The 21,018-nt window shown below is 47.0% G+C and overlaps 1 long non-coding RNA gene and 1 pseudogene across 1 annotated transcript; both read right to left on the bottom strand.

Annotated features, from left to right (window-relative positions):
• Nucleotides 1–5,055: 5,055 nt before the first annotated feature.
• LOC144153820 (uncharacterized) lies at nt 5,056–11,900 on the bottom strand. Its single transcript, XR_013319386.1, has 3 exons — nt 11,737–11,900; nt 9,279–9,355; nt 5,056–5,409 (listed from the first exon to the last, which is right to left on the bottom strand). It is a non-coding gene; the product is annotated as an uncharacterized LOC144153820 (long non-coding RNA).
• Nucleotides 11,901–12,375: 475 nt separating this feature from the next.
• LOC144153490 (uncharacterized) overlaps nt 12,376–21,018 on the bottom strand; it is a 33,400-nt pseudogene continuing 24,757 nt past the window's right edge.

Raw genomic sequence — 21,018 nt, 5'->3', positions numbered from 1 at the left:
TCTTACAGGGAACTTGCCACAGTTCTAGAGAAGGAACATAGCATAAGCCCAAGGATCCTTTTGGAGCCTGGGAAGGCAATCCTACCAGGAGGGAACCCACCCAGGGTAAGTGAAAATTGCATTGTGTAAGCAAAGTGCTGTTTGTTGGCGTGACGTTTATCCACAACTTCACCAGGGCCAGCACTGCAGCCGAAGGACCTTGAGGGTGGAGGAGATGGACCTCCTGAGGACTTGTCGGTGCACAACAAGGGGGGCCCTGTACCGAAGAGAGTGCGGCATAGCAGGTCGCAGCTTGGTCCCCTCTTGGAGACGCTCCAAAAGATGGGGGAGGCCAAAGCGAAGCAAGAGGAGGCAGGGAAAAAGCCATAAAGCCCGCCAGCAGTGGCAAGAGGCGAAGGCAAAGCGCCACAAGGAGCGAATGCAGAGATTCGACCGCCTCATAGATCTGCTTGCGACAAAGGACAAGTGAAACAAACAATAAAGACGGCGTTTCAGGACTGCACACTTTTTACTTTTCATGCAAATGTTTCTTCTAGCAGTGCCAACTCTGTTTTCATGCAAATGTTCTCTATGCACATGGTTTGCACATGATGTGAACACCACCCTTTTTCAGATAGTTCCCAGCCTTTCACAGTGGATGCAGTTCAACAACATAGCAGTTTCCGTGATGTCGGATATGTGGTAACACAAGGCACTTTCATGTCGACTTTGCGTTGGCAGGGCAAGGGTGTCCACAATTAGCACTGCTCTTTAGCAATGCAATCTCTCAAAGCCTGAGCGTAGCCTCGTTGGTTGCAGTCGAAGTCCCCTTCGGAGGCGTCGTTGCCCACATCATCACGGCGCAATGACATCAGCTCCTGCAGGAAGTCTGTCGTCGTTGCAGAAGTTGTGCAGAATGCACGCAGCCATTACAATGTAGCAGGACTGCTCAACAGTTCTGGCGTCTACAAAGTACAGCCTCCTAAAACGCTGTTTCAGGAGGCTGAAGGCGTTCTCAATGGCCACTCTGCTGGCTATGTCGCCTATTAAAGTTACTTTTCCACGTGGGGAATGTGCACCCGTTGTCCCTGAATGGGGTCATGAGCCACGGCATCAAGGGGTACGCGCTGTCCCCAAGAATGTAGCTTTCCCCGCACTCGACGGCTGCGCGTTCGAAGAAGTAGCTCTCTCTCAGGACGCAGGCGTCGTGCGCCGAGCCCGGGAACCCGATGAAAACGTTTCGGAACTTGTTTCTATCGTCGCAGATGCCTTGCAAGATGATAGAAGGCCACTTCTTGCGGTTGAAATACGACTTGGCCGATTCGCTTGGCGTCGGTATTTCGATATGCGACCCGTCGATGCAGCCAATGGCATTTCGAAGGCCCTTTCCACCGCTCTTGGCTAGAAACCCGGCCTTGATGCGCGTCACTTCCTCCAAGCTACTTGGCCAGCCGATGACTTCAGCGCTAATTGAGTGGAGGAAGTGAATGACCCCTGTGACACAGGCATGCACCAACGACTCCGTCACGTTGAACTTGTCTCCGATCGCGTACATCGACACTTGCGAGCCGATGTATGTACACAAGCGCAATGAGGCACGTACTCTGAGCTGATATTTGTTGCCGGCCTTGCACTGCGCTTGGATAGTAGGCCGAAGCGCTGAACCTTGAGCTCAGGCAATCAAACGTCTCCCTCGACAGCCTAAACAGCCTCTTGAATTTTTGTTCGTTGTATCTGCTGACAACACGCTCGTAACCAGACGCACGATTGGCGTCTTCGCGTACCAACGCGCACGCCACGGAAATACACACGGTGGCGAACTCGTCGTCAGAGTCACTGCACGGATCACTATACTCCCTGCCGTCGCTGTCGGAGTCGCGCAGCTCACAGAACAGCGCAGCTGCGCGAGCTGCGCGAGCTGCGCGGCAGCTTCGAAAAGTGCCATGTCTGACAGCCGATCCATGCTCGCGATGCACAAAGCTCACGTTCGCGTCTCCCGGCTGCTGCTGCAGGCCTACACTTGTGTCCTCGTTTTGGTTGTATCCGGTGCGCGCTAGTGTCGTGGCTGCACCTGCACTTCCTGAACCGGCGCTGCACGCGCGCGACACCGGCCGGCACCGCTGCGGCACTTTTCGGAACTAGTGCAGCCAGTGCAAGCCAAATCGAAGAGACCTTCAATGGACGTTCACTACGCGTTTCACGCAATTCGACTAATCGACCCAACGGAAACGCCAATGGAACCTCCTTCAGCGTCGCATCACACCAGGGTTTCCGCGTGGGGAGGTGGGCGCAATTTTTCAGTGTTAGCTGTTTGAATAAATCGTGTATTCATTTAGTTGTTTCAATAACGTCAAATACAATTCAATAAGTTGTATTAGTAATTTGTGCTTTCTCCTAATATGTTCAGTACTTCTGTCGGTAACTATACCAGGCAGTTTGCATCTTGTTGTTACTTCGGTCATGTTCATTGTGTTAGGATAGTATACTATTTGGGTATAGGCTTTCTTCGGGACAGCGTAGCTACGCTGGACTGTGGCACTGGCGAAATTTCTTTCCGGGATGAAATTCTGCCCACGCCGGCTGATGATCCCCGCAAGAAAAGCGCTGGTGTACATTGAGTTATTGACATTTTTCTGCTAGAAGCTAAGGCAGCTTCGTTTGTTCCGGTCAACTGTTCTGGCCTTCGTTCGGGAAGCTGCCTTATTTTGATTGAAGGCGATGCGAACGACATCGTGAAGAAAAAATAAAGGAAGCTCACACTACCTTCACAGACTTGAAGGTATTGATACGGTCCACAAGCATCACGATCCTCATGGGGGTTTAAGTCCATGACTGCCGTCGATTTTCTTATTTTTCGCTGGCGCAACGACCCTTACTCCATCATTGTTGCTATAAGTTTGAGCTTCCTTTATTTTTAAGAAGTGATAATCATTGGATATCAGCTTGGAGTGGCGTAGGCTGTAACGTGTATTTGTCGTTTTGAGCAAGTGTTGCCATAATTACAGCGAACGGTGGAGTTCTTGTTTTTGGCAAATCTTCGCCGATCTCCCTAACTGAGCATTCTTGTCCTGGAAAACGTGCGCCGGGGACGCTGGGACCGCGCGCACACACGAGCGCTCGGCATTTTATTGCTCTTTTTAACGGCCGGGAGGTCGCCGCAATTTTGGCCCATCTTCCTAAGCGGGTATGCGTGGTAGACAAACGTGTGGCGGAGGCGCTGGGCAATCGCCACGAAGCGTGCACACACAAGCGCTAGGCATTTTCATTTTAGCTGCCGTGGGGTCGCCCGAGGCATGCGCTCAGCTGCGGTCGGCATTTTCCTTCTAGTTTCAACTGCAGACTCAAAAATAACCATTTGCTGAAAAGCTTTGTTGTTAAACTATTCTGGTAACGGCCAAGGACAGAATCATGTATGCACTCTAAGAAAAAAGGTAGTCAGTACTGACCCATTTTACAGAGTCATTGGCTTGCTACAGAATTGACTACCTTTGGACTCTTATGGGGAGGGCCACCAGACTCTCTTTCAAACAGAGTCCTGGGACTCTTAGGGAGGGAGTCGTGACGAAGAGTCAAAAGTGAGTCTGCAGGACTCCTGAAAATTAGTCCCGGTGACTCCGATATAGTAAATAAAAAGAGTCTGCTTGACTACGTTATGGCCCAGCAGTGAGAGTCGTCCTGACTCTGTTTGGAAAAGAGTCTTGTGACTCTGTTAGACCGAGTCAAAAAAGGGTATGCAGGACTCTGTAAGGGAAGTCACCTCGACTCCTAATTTTCAAATGAAGAGAGTCTTCATGACTGCTTTGCGACTAGTAAAAGTAGTCACACAGACTCTCTGTTTGGCTAGAGAGAGCCCGCGTGGCTACTTTGGCTACAACATGACTCCAGCCAAGTCGCCCTGACCTGCTGAAAGGGAATCCCATGACCCCTGAGATAGAGCATGCAGGACTCTGCAGCACCGTCACCGACACTGAAAATCTGCAAAGAAAAAGTCCAGCCGACTATTTTCCGACTCGAGCAAACAGAATCCCTTCAGAGTCCATAGGGTAAAAAAATACCATACAGATACTATTATGACCTTATAAGGACAGCCATGCATACATGCAAGAAACATCAATGCAAAGTACCAACACAACTATTTTATTGAAATAAAGCCTACAACCATTTTAAATTATGCATTGGCTCAATGACTAGAAAAAAAATGATACAAAATAAAAATCACGAGTTTTTGCTTAGACAACATATAATCGACTATAAGAAACGTGAGAAATACAAGATTTAAAATTATCACCTTAGACAACATTTGTGTCTCACATAACAAAAACTAGTTACATTGAACGGGACAAGCAACACTGAGTTCACATATACAAAACACAACCCTACAACAGTGATCAGCCATCAGCTGCTGGCTCAATAACATAACAAAATGATAAGTGAATATGAAAACACACATTTTCTTAAAACCACATTTATAGAAAAAATGTTACAAGAAATAAAAATCACGAGTTTGTCTTAGACAGCATATACATGAATAGAAGAAACGTGAAAAATACAAGATTCAAAATTATCACCTTAGACAACATTCGTGTCTCAAATAACAAATTGTAACATTGAACGGGTCAAGCAACACTTGAGCTCACATATACAAAACACAACGACACAACCCTACAACAGTGATCAGCCATCAGCGGCTGGCTCAACAACTTAACAAAATGTTAAGTGAATATGAAAACACAAATTTTCTTAAAACCACATTATCACAAATATTTGAAAATGTCACTTTAGACAACTGAAGTGAAAAAATTATAGAACAATACAACTCGCAAATTGAAAACAGGACAATAAAATGCACAAAACAGAGTTCGGGAGAGTGTTATTGCTTAATAAAATTGTAATCTTGAACACGTTCATATTTAATGCATACAACTAGGTTCGGCTTTATGATAAGGCCACTTTGACCACTCATACACAATGCAAATGGACATAAACAAAGGGTGTTAAAAATTATTCATTGATGATTGTTATAATTTGCCTGAGAATATTTTGTACATTTTAGAACACAGAAATGTACTCGGAGGCTATATGTTGCAACACCCACCACTTGATCTGCTGGCCCTGGACAATGTATTTATTCCCTGGCTGTCCCTGCACGAGCTCTCAAGGTAGTGACTACCTTTGTCGCCGGCATTAAGGTGCTCAAGCATGCGCCCTTTCGAACCACCATCAGTTCCTCCAAAACTGTAAAGGTCTGCTTTGCAGACTTCACGTACTGCAGGTTGTATGCCCAGGACATGGCACATACAAGAGCGATTCCTGACGTGAAGTCAAAGACGTTAACGGATACATGTTCGCACACCACCTTAATTGAGTCGGACCGAGTGCGCTGATTTCCGTGTACAGCAGAGTCGGGTGCGAGTATGCAGTATTTGGGTCCTGTAAAAAAGAAGATAAATAATGCTGAAATTTAGTTGCTGTAAAAAAAAGTTCTTTATGTGAACAGCCATTAATATGTATAAATTATTACTCAGACTGTCTTTACTATGCCACGTGGATTAAAAAAGAAAATACCTGCGATGATAAGTTACAGGGAAAGCTCAGTTATAGTACATCCCCCGGTTATGCGAAGACCCGCTTCTTATGATTAATCATTGGGGTCGCAGCAACCTGCCCTTAGAACCTACGCATTAAATACACCGGTTGTATCACGCACAAGTACACGCAGCTAGCTTCATGTGATGCACGACTCGCAACCTGACACCCCTATTGCGGTTAAGAAACCTGCATACTTCCCACCTTTCAGGCCGCTTTTTTGCCACAATTTCCTTGAGGCTGTGGCTAGCGTTCCGTCCAGACGGAACGGAGCACTGCGGGTTATCCTTCCGTCCAGACGGAATACAACTGAGAGCTTAGCGTTCCGTCCAGACGGAGCCGGCGTGAAATTTGTACGGTTCCGTCCAGACGAAAGCAAAACCGGCTGATTAGACGCAATCTTGAGTGTTCATATTTGGTGTAGCGGTTGCGCCTCGGATAATGGCGCAATCGTACCGGGTTCGATTCTCTTGGGACATGCTTCTTTTTTTTTTGCGTGGTTGTGTCAGCGTTTCGTAACAGCTAACTGCGTCAAGTCGGTCTAAATTTTGTACTCAACCGAGCCAAGGCCGACGTAGCCATCGCTAGTTACGCTCGATTTCCTGTAATTATTACCAGTGATTAATTAACAGCTAGGGACTCAGGCTAGTCTCAAAGAGTGGTAGCGGTTTGGCCGGTTGGGTAAAAATCAATACCGACTGCTGTCGCTGAAATATTGTGAAGCGGGTCGCGTGTGGCGGCTTGGAGATCCGTTCGGATTGAGCTAGAGTTAGTCGGATCATCTGTGATTACTAATAATGACTAATAATAAACATTGATTCTGGCTAGTCCGTGAGCGGAAGCGGTTTGGCCGGTTGTGTAAAAAGAAAAAAAAAGACTGCTCTCAACGTGAGTTGTGTTTCCTCTGGACGGAACTTTAGTGACAGCTGCCTTTCCGTCTCCACGGAACTCGACACTTTTCTCTTCGCGTAATAATTAACAGTGACTCTGTCTAGTCAGTGAGCGGAAGCGATTTGGCAGGTTGGGTGAAAATAAAAAAGGACTGCTCTCAACGAGGGTTGTGTTTCCTTTGGACGGAACTTTAGTGACCCTTTCCGTCTGGACGGAACTCGACACTTTTCTCTTCGCGTTCCGTCCAGACGGAATGGCAACTGTCACTAAAGTTCTGTCTAGAGGAAACATAACTCGCGTTGAGAGCAGTCTTTCTTTATCTTTAACCGACCGGCCAAACCGCTTCCGCTCACTGACTAGCCTGAATCACTGTTAATTAATCACTGGTAATAATTACAGGAGATCGGGCGTATCTAGCGATGGCTACGTCGGCCTTGGCTCTGTTGAGTACAAAGTTAAGACCGACCGCTCTCACCACATCAATTGTAAATTGGGCGCTAAGTTAGCTCTTACAAAACGCTGGCCCAACCACGCAAAAAAAAAAATGTCCGGGGGGAATCGAACCCGGTACGATTGTGCCATTATCCGAGGCGCAACCCCTACACCAAATATGAATACCCGAGGTAGCGTCTGCTCAGCCGGTTTTACTTTCGCCTGGAAGAAACTGTACAAATTTCACGCCGGCTCCGTCTGGACGGAACGCTAAGCTCTCAGTTGTATTCCGTCTGGACGGAAGGATAACTCGCAGCACTCTGTTCCGTCTGGATGGAATTTTAGCACTTGTATATCGTTCCGTCCGGACGGAACGCTAGCCACAGCCTTTCCTTTAACATTGCGCTATCTCCCGGCTTGTCTCTTTGAGGCACCACTCTTTTTCTACTCGTTTCTTTACTACCCCAGTATGCTCAAGGCATTATCTCAAGCAATCGCGACTGCAGCCGCTCGTGCCTGTTTTTTTGTTCACAATCGGTGAAGGGTGCTCAGAGCCACAAGGTCAATTTTTATTTTTCTGGCTGAGCACAACAAACAAATGCCACAATTGCCACTAACGCTTCGTGATAAGATCAAAATAACCGAAGAGACCGAAAAAAATTCCCCCGCATTTCCCCGAGGGGGAGAATGTGAAAGTGCGAATGCACGGTTGTCGGCCCGCTTGCGGCGCTTGCGCTCGGCCCCCGCAGCCCACCGCCTCGCCGCCTTCTCTTCCATCTCTTCCATCGGGTTTGTAGTTTCACGTGCACACCACGCAGTTATCAAGCCGCTATAACGCCACTGAGTCGCCAACGCACGCCGCTGACGACGTAGTTTGAATGCGTTAAAGATATAAGGCGCGTCACTAACGCTGATATCACGTCGCGTCCGTGGCTTGGTCGGTAGAGCGTCGCGCTGCGGCCGCAAAGTCCGCGGATCGAAACCTGGCGCCGGATGCTGTTTCTTTATAGAGGAGCACTGCGGACGCCGACGCCGGCGGTGGATGGTTTGGGGTCGCTTACAAAGTGCATTCTTAAAAACGCTGAGCTACCGCCGACCCTTCCATCTACATTCGTTGCTTCTTTGTTCACGAATAACCCATTTAGCAAATGTCCTGCTTCAGAAAATGCCCTGCTTCACTCATTGCATTTGCATTCTTCTCGCACTTTTGCTATGTTCAGCTTTATCCCATGGCACACAGCTAACACAGCAAAACGTTTTTGGAGCGCACATATTGTGGAAGTAATTTTTTTTTCCTGGAATAGGTGCTTAGGTCACGCACTCACAAATTACATGAGGACAAGTTACACAGTAAATACCATGTTGCGCCGAACCATTTACAAAGCGCTGTTTGTCCATTTTCGATTTCACATGTCTGTATCTAGTCTGTGCTACTTCAAGATGTTAAAAAGCACTAGCAACTACCCCACTGTGGATCTTTCCAAAGCTTGACTTTGCTGGCTGATATCTTAAACACGCTGGTTCCTTCCCAGAGTCTAAAGCTTCCCTTAAAGGAGCCATGAAGACTAAATACAAGTTGGGTGTATTAGAAAGACTGCTTAGGCCCGATAACAATGATGCCAATATCATCGCAATCTTTGAACAAATAACGGAGATAATAAAGAAAACGTGTGAAGCCAAGGCGACCCCCTAGACAATTTCCCGCAACTTTTCTATGACGTCACGGAACCTTGTTTGTGCGATCGGCGGCCGCCTAACTGACCTGTCGCGACGACACATGACTGGACGTCTGTAATGAGGCCTCTAGTTCCATTTGACCGCATCACTTGAATGCTAACGTGCAGTTAACGCACTGAAAATTATATTTTATTGTTGGTCCATATGACGTCATTCTTGCTCATAACACGTCACTGTGGCGCAAAATTTGAAAGTTTTGAAATACTTCTTGCTTTTTTTCCGTTAAAAAAACATCTTTTGTGGCTCTAATGGAGCTGAGTGAGATACTGAATCCTAGTTCTTTCAAATTAAATGAAGTTGTATTTTCTCTTCATGGCTCCTTTAAGGCTTCTCTTTATGGTAAGTTACAAAATTGAGGTTATCAAGAAACCGAAATTTTGAGTGCACTTCACATTTAGGAAAGCAAAAAAGTACAGGGTCAGGGCTATTTCGCTACCTGTGGTCAAAGTAACCATGAACGTTAAGCCTAAACACGTCAGGCAGCCTTTTAAAGAGCAACAATTTTTTCCCAGTTGCTCTCTCTTACATGTAGATCATTTCTTTTAGTTTAAGATTGGGTACACCCTAATATTTTTAATTCCGAGGGCAACTCAAGCCAAGAGCCCTTTGCCAATGTTGCCATCTAATTCGCAAGTTAAGCTCACTGTTCTCACCAGTATCGTGAAGATGTCATCCTCTCTTTCCTTCGCCAAATAGGGCAACCAAACAGGAGCGCTGACACCTTTTGCATCTGTAAAGAGAACAAACTAAAGTTGTACAGCCGAACCCAACTGATGGAAACCATTTGCATCGATTAATTAAGTATGTTGAACTTCTTCCGGTAACAGTATAGTTGCAGTGAAACATATAGCAAAAATTACGTCTATATCGAATGAAAATACAAGCGAAACCCGCTATATCGAACGGCAAATGACGCAGGAATGCCCCCTCCGCCCCCCCCCCCCCCCCCCCCACACACACACACACACCTAGTTGGCTTTTCCTCAAGGCGAAAGAGGAATACTGCCGGCACATTTATCCCGGCCGCTCATCGGCAGTTGGCGGCTCCTTCCCTCCTCCTCGCTCTCCCTCTCTATCGTAACGCACCTGCGCCGTCTAAGGCGAGTTGTCGCACCCCCATGATAAAAATTATCGTGGCCTGTCCACCAGGGTTTTTTTTTTTTCGTTCTTTGAGTTTGTACCGCTCGCGCTTTATAGGTTTTTTTTTCCGACGTGTAGCTGTGATGGCTAGCGCTAGAAACGTTTATTTGACGGCTCAGCTAGCGCGAAGCGGCCGAATTTGCATTTCGCCGTGAAGCTGACAATTATAAATAGAGTCAAAAGCGGTGTGGAGCTATAGTACTACAAAGGAATTGTCATCTAGTGCAAGATAACGCTGAGTATACTTAGGTGTAGCCGGACATGGCGTGCACGCAAATTTCCTTGCCTGCTTCCTTGTGCCTGATTTCCACGTACGTGTGCTCGTTAAGGAGGATATTCCCGCCTTATGCTCCCGAATGTGGCCTTGCAAACGCTCCTGCGCCACCCTAACGCATAATAATAGTTCACTCCATAGCCCACACAATGCTAATATACCTTTCGTTAGACCGGCGGCCTATGAACAAAACGCTTACGGTGCGCAAGCTGCAGCAGGATGGTGCGCAATTTCATGTTATACAAAAAACAAAACATCTACGCGTTGCTGGAGCAGGCGAGACAGGCTTGCGAGCAAAACATAGAAATGGTCTCATAACGAGCACAGTCTCTGCGCTGGAGTAGCATTAAAAGCGTTCTGCGCACCTCCTATATTCCTCTAGCACCAGCCACCGTAAGCTTACCGACGCGGTATTCAGACATAACCTGAAAAATAAAAACCGCATTTCACTATGCTTCGCCGTACCATTTAACCACAAAGCTACGCCAGCTTCCTCGAGGTCCGTGTGTACGGGATTTTGGCGCACGTTAAAGATCCCCAGATGGTCAAAATTAATCCGGAACCCTCCACTGCAGCGCTCCTCATTGCCTGCGTTGCGTTGGTGCGTTAAACCCTTCAATCAATCAAGCTTCCTCGAGGTACCCGGCGTTTCCTTTGGTTGATGGCCACTGCAATGGAACAGTTGATACACCTTCAACCGTTATCAAAGGGAACTTATTTAACACTAGTTTACCTTCGCAAACATTATAGTGAGAGTGAGGGCTGGGGGAGGAGAGGAGGGCAGGCCCATTAGTGCTAGTAAAATCTGCGGAGCGGGCCGTACTGAGCATGGTTTGGGCGCGACCCAGGTGTCCATCGTTATTTGCTCAAGTTACTGCACCCTACATGCAAAGCTATGTCGGCAATGTGACGCCAGCATACAGGGGGAGCAGGCACTCGTGAGAGCCGAGCCCACAGTGGCCATAGATACCATACTGTCTCGCGCCGGATCACTAGCAATTGTTGTCAGCGCTCTTGTGGCATGGCGACAAAGCAAACATGCGAGTGAGCAGACAGCAACATATCGCAGTGGGACACGCAGCCTCGCTCCCGACATCTCAACTACGCATGTCCGTACGTTTTCCTCGGCCGCTGCCAGGTGACGGCACCGGGATCTTCGGCCGTGCGCTCCGCGGTTCGTATTTGAATTGTTCATTACTGTTAGCGCAAAATTATATTCTTCCTATACATACGCGTCCCGCATTTGTACGAAGTGGCTGCTGCTCTGCGCCGAAATAAGCCGCTGTCGAACACCTACTCGTTTCTTTTCATGTTGACATTTCGCCCCTCTGTCAGCCTGAGCCATATTCATCAAAGCGCACTCAGCGTTCCGTGTTCAGGGTCAAATAAAAGCGCCAGAGGAAGTAAAACAAACTTTCACTGCGCCTAGACCGTGGAGCGGCCATCGTGTTCAAGGTCGCCGTTTCGTCGGCGGTGAGCCATCGGCGGCGGCTAGCGCCAACGGTCATGCTGCCCTGTTCGCATACTCAGGCCGTCGAAAAACCTGCCACTCACGCAGACATGCGGTTGGACGTTTCTGCCACGACTGTCCGCATAGTATTCAAGCAGCATATCTTACACAACTGAGCGTTATTCGCAGAGTGAACGAAGTATTTTCACGAGGGAAAATCTCTCGCCGCGGTGAATACTTCACTTACCTCTATCAGATGCAGTTGCTGTGTTGCCGCAGCTCCGTCCGTATATCTTCCCATATCATGGACGCTGTCCTCACGTGGAGCACGGCAAAAGCGCTGTAAAATTGTCGCGACACTGACCAGCGAGACCACGTAGTTACGAAAACCACCCTAACGGCCACAACACAAAGAACGCCCCTCCGGCGGAGCACGCCGGCAGTTCAAAAATTTCCACTCCGCGGCGCCGGCGGCGCCTGCTCGCCTGCTCGCGGGAAACGCCTGACGTCACACCTGCGTCGACCAATAAGAGCGGCATCTTTTTTTGTTTGTTTTCTATGCTCCTCGTATCAGTACCCCTCTCCCGCAAAGTTGCGCCCCAACCCGAGTCAAAGAAGAGTCGCCAAAATTATGACTATGTTCTGTGACTCCTTTTGACTCGCCAAGCGTAAAAGGTAGTCGCGGCGCCGGGGACTCTCTTTTGACCACCTTTTTTCTTAGAGTGTGGACAGTGAATTTATCTAGTCAGCCCTTAGTTCGTCCCTGTAGATTCAAGATTGCACTAACAAGTAAACGTCGCCACCCATAGCGGTGAACAACAGCCTCGCCCATACGACGAACCTGACTTTACTGCGGCCACAATGCGAGGTACTAACCACTATACGATCACGGCTTTCCGTAGGGACAATTAAGAGCCATCACGATTGGGAGGAAGCTCTGCACAGCAAAGACCCGGAGATCCAACTGCGGCTGGTCCGCCTGGCTCTGGGTGCGGCGGCACCGGGGTGTCGGGGCGTGCGGGACCGGGGGGACTTTGCCGTTCTCTCACGGGTCTCTGAGGTGAGGGAGCTCGGCAACATAAGCACCGGCTGACGCCCACGGGTGACTCCAACGCCTTGGCTACTGGGCCTCCCGCAAGGGGCTCAACAGAATAAGTTTCTCTCTCTCTCTCTTTCTCTCTCTCTCTCTCTCTCTCTCTCTCTCTCTCTCTCTGTCTCTCTTTCAAGTGATGACGCGGCGCTGTTGCCCGTGCGCTCGTTGGTCACAGAAGAGCTCTACGTTGCGGACGTTCGAGGCCTTGCCAGTCTCGAAGACCATGAAGGAGGTGTCTCTCAAAGCGGAGGTACCCTGGGCGTTGGTGCTCAGCCAGTAACTCCGAAATACCTCGTTTTTTGTTAAACCCAAGCGGCTTGAAGACGCTGCTTCCTGCTCCCAGAAGACAGGACAAGACATGACAGGACAGGCCAGGACAGGACAGGAGAAGGACGTGGCTTGGCCTTGAGGTCTCCTGGACGTTCGCTACAAGCAGATAACTCGCCGATTAGCCCGTTCTTCCTGCCTCCGACATGCCACCCCGCTTCCGCTTCTTTAGCTCGTCCTCCTCCTTCTTCCCGGCGTGCTCTTTTCTTTCCAACACCAGCACGAGCGCTCCGTTGTCTTCGCTTCTTTCTGGCCCTCAAAAAATTGCCTGCTCACAGTTGGTTTTCTGTACTTAGTCGTTGACGCCGATTGTGGGCAACCTTCTACTCTTCAAGTGGTCACCAATTGATGTCAATGTACACGCTGAACAGCACGCAACAGCTGTTCAGCGCTCAGGTCCGGTGAGCACGTGAGTGAGCACGTGAGTTGGGTGCTATTATCGCTGTTGATATTCTCGCCTGCAGACAAATAGCTTCTGGAGCACAGTGTTACGCCTTTACCTGTTGCACTGATGTTTCTCTAACGCGCAGGAAATTAAAAGGGCAAGAAACGAGAAATCTGAGAAATTTTATTGATTCCCTCTAGTTTAAACCAGCTGCCAAAAAAGATAGCTTATTCTCTACGAACACACCTATTTGATAAAGGCGTCTCAAAGCGCTCTTGCGGCATTTTCTTACTACTGGAATCGATCTTAGACGCGCCGCTGATGTGCAGAAAAAATATACGATAGTTTTGTAGAAGTATATATGCCTGCCTTTGAAAAATCTTGATCCAATCCAGACTTCATTGCTGCATTTTTGTTGGTACCGACGGGATGCAGATAATCACAAGAGAATAAATATTTTTTACGACCACAGTGGATACAGTACCCTCCGGTAAAATGTAGTTGCAAGGGTGTTTGAGTTTCGGCGGATGAATGTTTTTTTTTTATTTATTTGCCTGATACCTGTCGGATGAATTTTAAGGGTGGGTATTGATCGATTAACTTTCCGGTTAGTCGATTATTGCCTTATTCGCGAATAATTAGTTTAACCGATTAAACAGTTGAAGTCAAATGAGAAAACTAAAACAATATTTCCGTGTCAAAATTGCGCACAAGCATGTCGAGGAGCATATTTAGGTTCTAATAACGCGCCTGATGTCATCATATAAAACAATGCAAACATGATTAGACATAGTAATGATTAAAACTGAAAGCTTACAGCCAAGACAGACAACAAAATAGCTACCCTTATAGAAATCTACACGCTACAAAAATCGGAGAGCGAGTGCCCGCACCGATGGCTCGTTGTGGAAGCTAACTGGGTCGTAAGTAAAGCAGAATTATTAGGCACCCACCGCAATTACATTGAGAATGTTCCCAATTCTAGAAAATTGTTTGTGACGAACGCGGTGATAACCGTCCAGCCCGCATCTTCGCTATGATGATTACCTGTTTACCTCCCTTGGAGTGCCTGTGAACAAGCCGATGAACTCATAGATATTGTTCTTATATATATGTTATTAGGATATAAATAAAACTTTTTTGGTTATTTTTCTTCGTAAATCAACCCAACCGAATAATTGATCAATTAACCAATAAAGCCTGCCTATTTATCGGATTAAAATTTTTAACCGACACCCAGGCCAACTGTAGTTGTAAATCGTTACGAAGCTGAATAGGCTTCTGAATCGTTACGCTTCTGAAGCTGAATCGTTACGCTTATCCCCCTCTACTTAGAATAGAGGGGGAGAAGCGAAAAATGCGGACGGGCAAAAAACTTTTGCATTACATATTCCATAAACGGTTTTAGCAGCAAAAACCATTCCTTCGAATACAGGGTAAGTTATTTCTCAGCATCTTTACTTTTCGTGTGAACAGCGGACTCACATTACATGTTCCATTGACAACATGGACATTTTCAGTACGAAAGCTCGACTACGCGACAACTTTCAAGGTGTTCAATCGCATCGCATAGAGCTTACGCCGCCCGCGCGAACTGCGCCTTTCGTATCCCCTCACCTGCTCGGACCTCCACCACTGCAGTACCACGTGATTAGGCAAGGTGGAAACGTCTCCTTCGCTTGCACCTTATCCATAAGCGGCATCTGGGCCATCTGTCCGTGCTGTTTTAGTACAAGCAAGCCGCGTGACTTTGCGAGGCATTAGCGACTGACATGTCAAACACCGCACAGGCTGAGCTAACCGGAACGAGGGCTAGAGAAACACATGATGCACGACACAAAAAGATGTTTCGCGGGCGGCTTTGCGCGGTTTGGTTCCTGACAGTCGACATTGACGGCGCGCCGGTTGGGCTGTCAGTATGTAGCTGCCGTTCAGCGCAAGAAATAGTATTAATCCAGTCACCTAGTGAATATAACTATACGCCAGGATGCGAAATGCCAGTATGCGACACCGGACAGGTCGAAACTAACTGTATGACGTCGATCTATCGCAAACACAACGAACATGTATGTCATCAGTGAAGGCGTGAAACGTATAGCTCCGTGTACACGACTGCACCATCCCCCCCCCCCCCCCCCCCCCCGCCCGTCCCCTCCGCAGACTACTATTTGTGCATGTATAAACCGGCAACCGGTTAGGTGCGTGTGCCGCGAAATAAAAGACGCCGTCAAATATGTCGCTCTGAAAGCCCGTCAAGCTGAACACGAAATATTCGCTCACGCTGGCGTTCGGAGCGGGCAATTGATATTCATATGGGCGAAATTCGCTGCGATTCAACGAGCTGGATCTTGCAATGGCAACCGCAGCTGCTGCGGCTTTCCGTTGTTTGCAAGCCCACTGGCCCTTCTGTTCAGGCTGATAGTCCTTCAACTCGCGCTCTTCTTTCACCAAGCTAAGCACGTGCGTCCTTCCCATAGCGGGCTACAACCTGGAGGGACTCGAGCTTTATTTAAGTGGAAAAACATGTGGCTGCCCGTTTGGCTCCCGCGACGTAGGCATCTTTGTGTCTGCGTAACACATCAAGCCTATTAAACTGAAACCGCTCTACAACAAACGGCATCTGACAGGTCACATTGAGCCTTGAGATATCCGCGTTTTAATCTGAAACCAATACAACAGACATGTCATCGGTAGCGGCGGGAAGCCGAACAGTGCGTGCAAGCCCCCCCCCCCCCTTCCCCGCCCTCTTCCCCCTCCTTCCTCCCCCAACCCATGCACGCACGAACCGGCAACCAGTGATGGTTACCTGCTTATTCGTGAAATACAAATGAGAAAATGACGCTAGGAGAGCCTTTCAAGGTGAAGAATTATGGGCTCACGCCGGGGTTCCGAGCGGGAAAGTTTCGATTTATCCAGAAGCGAATCGAAGCTGCTACACCAGGTGGAATGCGATGCCGCAACGCCGGTGGCCCCATGTTCGGCGTCCCTTCGTTTTAACGCCCCTTCGCGCGTCTGTTGATTCTCCGCAATCATCTGATAACGGTACCGTCGTTGCCAGCCGAATGCGAAACTTGTGAAAGAGGCATCAGTCCAGGCGAGGGAAGAAACAGTCGTGAAAGAGGGTTCGGTGGCGGCGAGGAGTAAGTTGGCTTCACCGTAATGAAAACATATTCTACTTGTTAGTAAAAACAATGTGTTGTATGCGTCGCGAAAAAATGTTACCGCGAAACAGCAAAAAACAAATATTTTGAGCATGTCAATGATGCGGCAAAGCTGCAGCTGGATTTGCTGGAAGCACATTTTGAATACAACGCACCGGGAACATCACCCTAGCTTCAAAGAACGTTTTATATGAGCGAGCTCTCCGTTGTTCCCCTGCCTACCGCTTATCTGCTGAATATCAAAATCCATGCAAGAATCCCCCATACGCACCTGAAAATGCCGGGCGTCATTTTGAAATTCCCACCGCTACAAAAGCGTCTCATTATGCATTAATGCTTGATTGGTCATCATTTATTTATTTATTTATTTATTTATGTATTTATTTATTCATTCATTAAAGTACCCCTAAAGTCCCTCCGTATAGGATGGTATTACATAGGGGGGAGCATACGCTTACATCAAACATAACACTAAGGGGTGCTAACAGAATCACAAATTACAAACGCAGAATAAAATACAAGTAATAAGAACTTTTCAAATACATAACTCCAAAACATATATCTAAAGGCAAGCACATAACAACAACAAAAAAAAGAAAAAGGTCCATATACGCACGCAAGAACAGAATTAGGTCCCTTCCATTTTCAAAAAGACTTGAAATTTTGATATGTTTCCTTCTCTGGGAATGTGGTGGGGTGTAGCCCGAAAGAACCCATTCCCGTTTGACCCCTTCCCGTTTGAACCCATTCCCGAAACGCCCTTCCCGCTTGACCCGTCCCGTGTGCGCCAGTTCCCGAAACGACCTTCCGGCTTGGGCTCTTCCTGCTTCAGCCCGTTCCCAAAACGCCCTTCCCGTTACAACCCGCTCCCAAAGCGCCCCTCTCATTTGAACCTGCATTGTTGCAACCCAGTTGAATTTCTGAAAATATGCGTTAGCGTCTTCGAAACTGTTCCCCAAAATGTGCTTACAAGCATTGGGTCATCGCTAAAAACATGTATGCACCAAATGTTCCGGAATCGACCGATATTTCCGGCCGATAAAAGTTTCCGATAGCCTTAGGCCGATACGCCCTCTTGACACAAAATTTGTAGCGGCGAAAGTGTACCATAAAGATACCCGATATCTTGAGTAATGCACGCATTCGATTTTTCTGCAGTTGGTGTTCGTACGTGCGGCTGAAATTTATTTATCAGCCTCTCTTATGCCCATTGTTGGGAGCGTAGCTTTGTCTTCGGGTTCGAGAGATCTATAGATCAAAGTTGTCCGTAGAACAGACTTTAAAAAAGGCAAAAACATCTGCAGAATTCTGAGAATTATCTACTAATGTCGTTCCTACGTGGGTAATGGGCAGATATTTTTATTTATTTACCGACACTTTACGGCCTGATCAGGCTCACGCAGGAGTGAACCTAAAAACACATCAGTATTGGTTGGCGTAGTTTAAAAACGCCCCACACAAATAAGTAAAAAACATAAATATGTAATAGACGCAAAGGGGTCTGAACAAGGATATGCATTCCTAATGTATTCCAGTTTGAAAATACGACGATTCAACCAGAACACATATTTGCAATACGTAGGGAAAATTCTTATAACGATACCGAGTTCACTGTTCGTTCATTTAACTTATTCCAGTAAGAAATTGCACGAGGAAACAAAGAGAACTTTCGAATAATAATTCAGCTGATTTGCTGCCTAATAGTCTTACTATGATGTCTTCTCGCTGAACGTCTGAAAGGCCCTTGGAGGTAGTATTGCGGGTCAATTTTAAGTTTCTGTAGCAAAGAAAATTTAGGCTCGAAACGACCCTGCGCTGCTGAAGTTTCTAATGTTTCGCCCTATTATGCAAATTGAGTACGCTAGAGTGACGGGAATGAACAAAATCAATAAAACGCAAAGCTAAGTTAACAATTTTCGCCGCTTCTCATGGCTGCGATTTTTTATAGCCAGATGTATAGATACATAGGGTTACTTTATTTTTATACATTTTTTTATATTTTATAGTTTTCATCTGTATCTTTTCGACATTGATGCACACTTGCGCTACTATAACGATTAAATGTGTTAGTCTGCCAAATACGATTTCTTTCAAAGTGAGGGTGTTTTTGCGATTTTTTATTTGTGCTTCCGCGGCGCTTTTCTGGGCTTTTTGATTTTACCATTTTTTTGGTTTGTTAATTTAAAAGATTTGTTTCTTAATTTAAAATATTTGTTTATTAATTTGTTAATTGTTTATTTGTTTGTGTAGGTTTTGTTAATTTAAAAGATTTGTTAATTGGTATGACGAATTGTAACCAAATGTCGTCGTCTCTAGATTCAAAAACTGAACCCCAGGTTTGAAAAGCAGTCAAGGACTCTGGATGTACTGAGCATGCTTTTGCAGCGGCTGTGAACAAACGGAAATAAATGAAACATAATATGAAAATGTTTTTATAATGTTTCATAAACTGGGTACGCTATTCCGGGAACGGGATAAATAGGAAAATACGAACCGGGAAGGTTCTTTCGCCCCGGGTTGAAATGGGAAGGAACAAACGGGAAGGTTGAAATGGGAATGGGTTCAAACGGGAACAGGCCAAGCGGGAAAGGGCGAAACGGGAAGGGCGTTTTGCGCCGGGTTGAAACGGGACGGAACAAGCGGGAAGGGTGAAATGGGAATGGGTTCAAACGGTAACCTCCCATGTGGTGTGGCAGGTTATTCCTGTGTATTATTGGGACTGGAATGAACGAGTGTGCGAACGCAAACGAATGGCAAGTAATGCGCTTAACTTTACTAGAATGATCGCGCCCCGGAAATGTAACAGTGGGTGAGTGAAAGAAGTCGTCACGAAGGCGCTTATGGTGCTGGATGTTAGACGGACATGCCAGAAAGCGGCCACACACTGGCCGGTCTTGGGACACACTTTCTGCGCCGCCTGGGTCGTTGGTACACTCTTAGGCAAAAAGGACTAAAATAGGGACTAAAATACAGCCGTTAGTCTTCAGGGGCAACCGTTCATCTTCAAGGGGAGTATCTGCGGCAGAGTATGTACCGTGTGCACAAATGCGGACTAACTGTTCGTCCCCGCCGATCGCTAAGGAGTAACGGGAAGACGAAACGCATTCAGTTAGTCTCTTTGCTGCGTCGTTAATCCCCTCATGCCGTCGTCGTTGCCCTTTCGCGCATATGTCTGTGAACAGTTTTAGATTTCCAAAACACACGTCATTGCAGTCAGCAGGTCCTTTAGATGGTGCCACATGAGAAAATATCGATGTTAATTATAAGAAAATCGCCTAGGGTTAATAGACCGCCGGGTAATGGCAACGAGCGGCGACGCGCGATGACCAGACGCTTCTCGGTGAGGTTATGTTGATACGCTGTGTTGCATACGATTCGTGGGCGGTAATAAAGTTCAATGAAAGCTTTCAAGCGCGTTAACAGTAACACAAAAAATTAGTGACAATAGCAAACGTGGATTCCTAGGCGTAATGAATATGTAAATGTTTAACAGACGAGAAAAAAACGTAGTAGTTGCGGATGACAACTGCAAAATAAAAAATGCTCGCTACAGGTAACCGTCTCGAAGTTATTCTTTGTGCTGTGTACATAATTGCCTTGTGCACCAAAGCTATGACAATGCTGCAACTGCTGTAAAACCCGCTTGCATTTACCAGTCGGAATCGTCTAGCGACGCGATTGAACAATTCAGGCTAAAGAAACACCGAATTTGGTTTCTCCGATGCAGGAAAATATGGTCTGCTTCCCTATTCTAACACTAAAACAGACGACACCGTTCACACACGTTACGTAGAGCACTTAACATATGTATCGAACACTAAGAATACATATAGTTTGCGCTATTTGTGAGGAAAAAAAATGAGTCGTCCGATCGCCCAGCTCTTACCTCAACTAGGCGACGACGAGTTCATGGTTATTTACGAGAAAAAAACTATGGTTGTGAGGCTGTACTTACAATCAAACTGAGCAATAGTACGTAAAGTTAGCAAAGCGCTAAGCGCAAAGTGCGGTCACATTCGCTTGCACGGATTGAAATTCGGACTCGAGTTTCTATGGGTCTGCCGCGTTATGCACAGAACTAAACGCTGTATACTTGAATATTATCTACTGCGACTTCCACCCGGCGCTGTGGTCCAGCGGTAGCGCGCCGAGCTCATTGCGTCTATTTCCGGGCATCGGTGGCTCGATCCCTGGTGGTGCTAACGTTTTCTTCTTTTTTCTGCGAATCAGCAGTTCGTCCTTGGGGAGCATCGGAACGGACCATCCGGGAAGGGGACTAACCGTTGGTCCCCTCGCAGGTAGTACACAAAAGGACTAATGATTGTGGCAGGGGCTGTTAGTCCCCCAAAGGACGAACTGTTAGAACTTTTTGCCTAAAAGTGTACAACCGGAGAGCTGTGTGTCGCATGAGTAACCCCTGCGAAAACCATGCTGATATTTGTAAATAATGTGTTTTGTCAAGGTATTGGATGATGTGTTTTGTCAAGGTATTGGATGATTTGGGAGTGTACGATGTGTTCTAATTGTTTACAGATCATAGTAGTTAATGAAATGGGTCGGTAG

The sequence above is a fragment of the Haemaphysalis longicornis genome, unplaced genomic scaffold, assembly GCF_048455015.1.
Source record: "Haemaphysalis longicornis isolate Haplotype H1 unplaced genomic scaffold, Haemaphysalis longicornis Haplotype H1 scaffold_9, whole genome shotgun sequence".
NCBI lineage: Eukaryota > Metazoa > Arthropoda > Arachnida > Ixodida > Ixodidae > Haemaphysalis > Haemaphysalis longicornis.
This window is presented reverse-complemented; position numbering and strand designations above follow the sequence as displayed.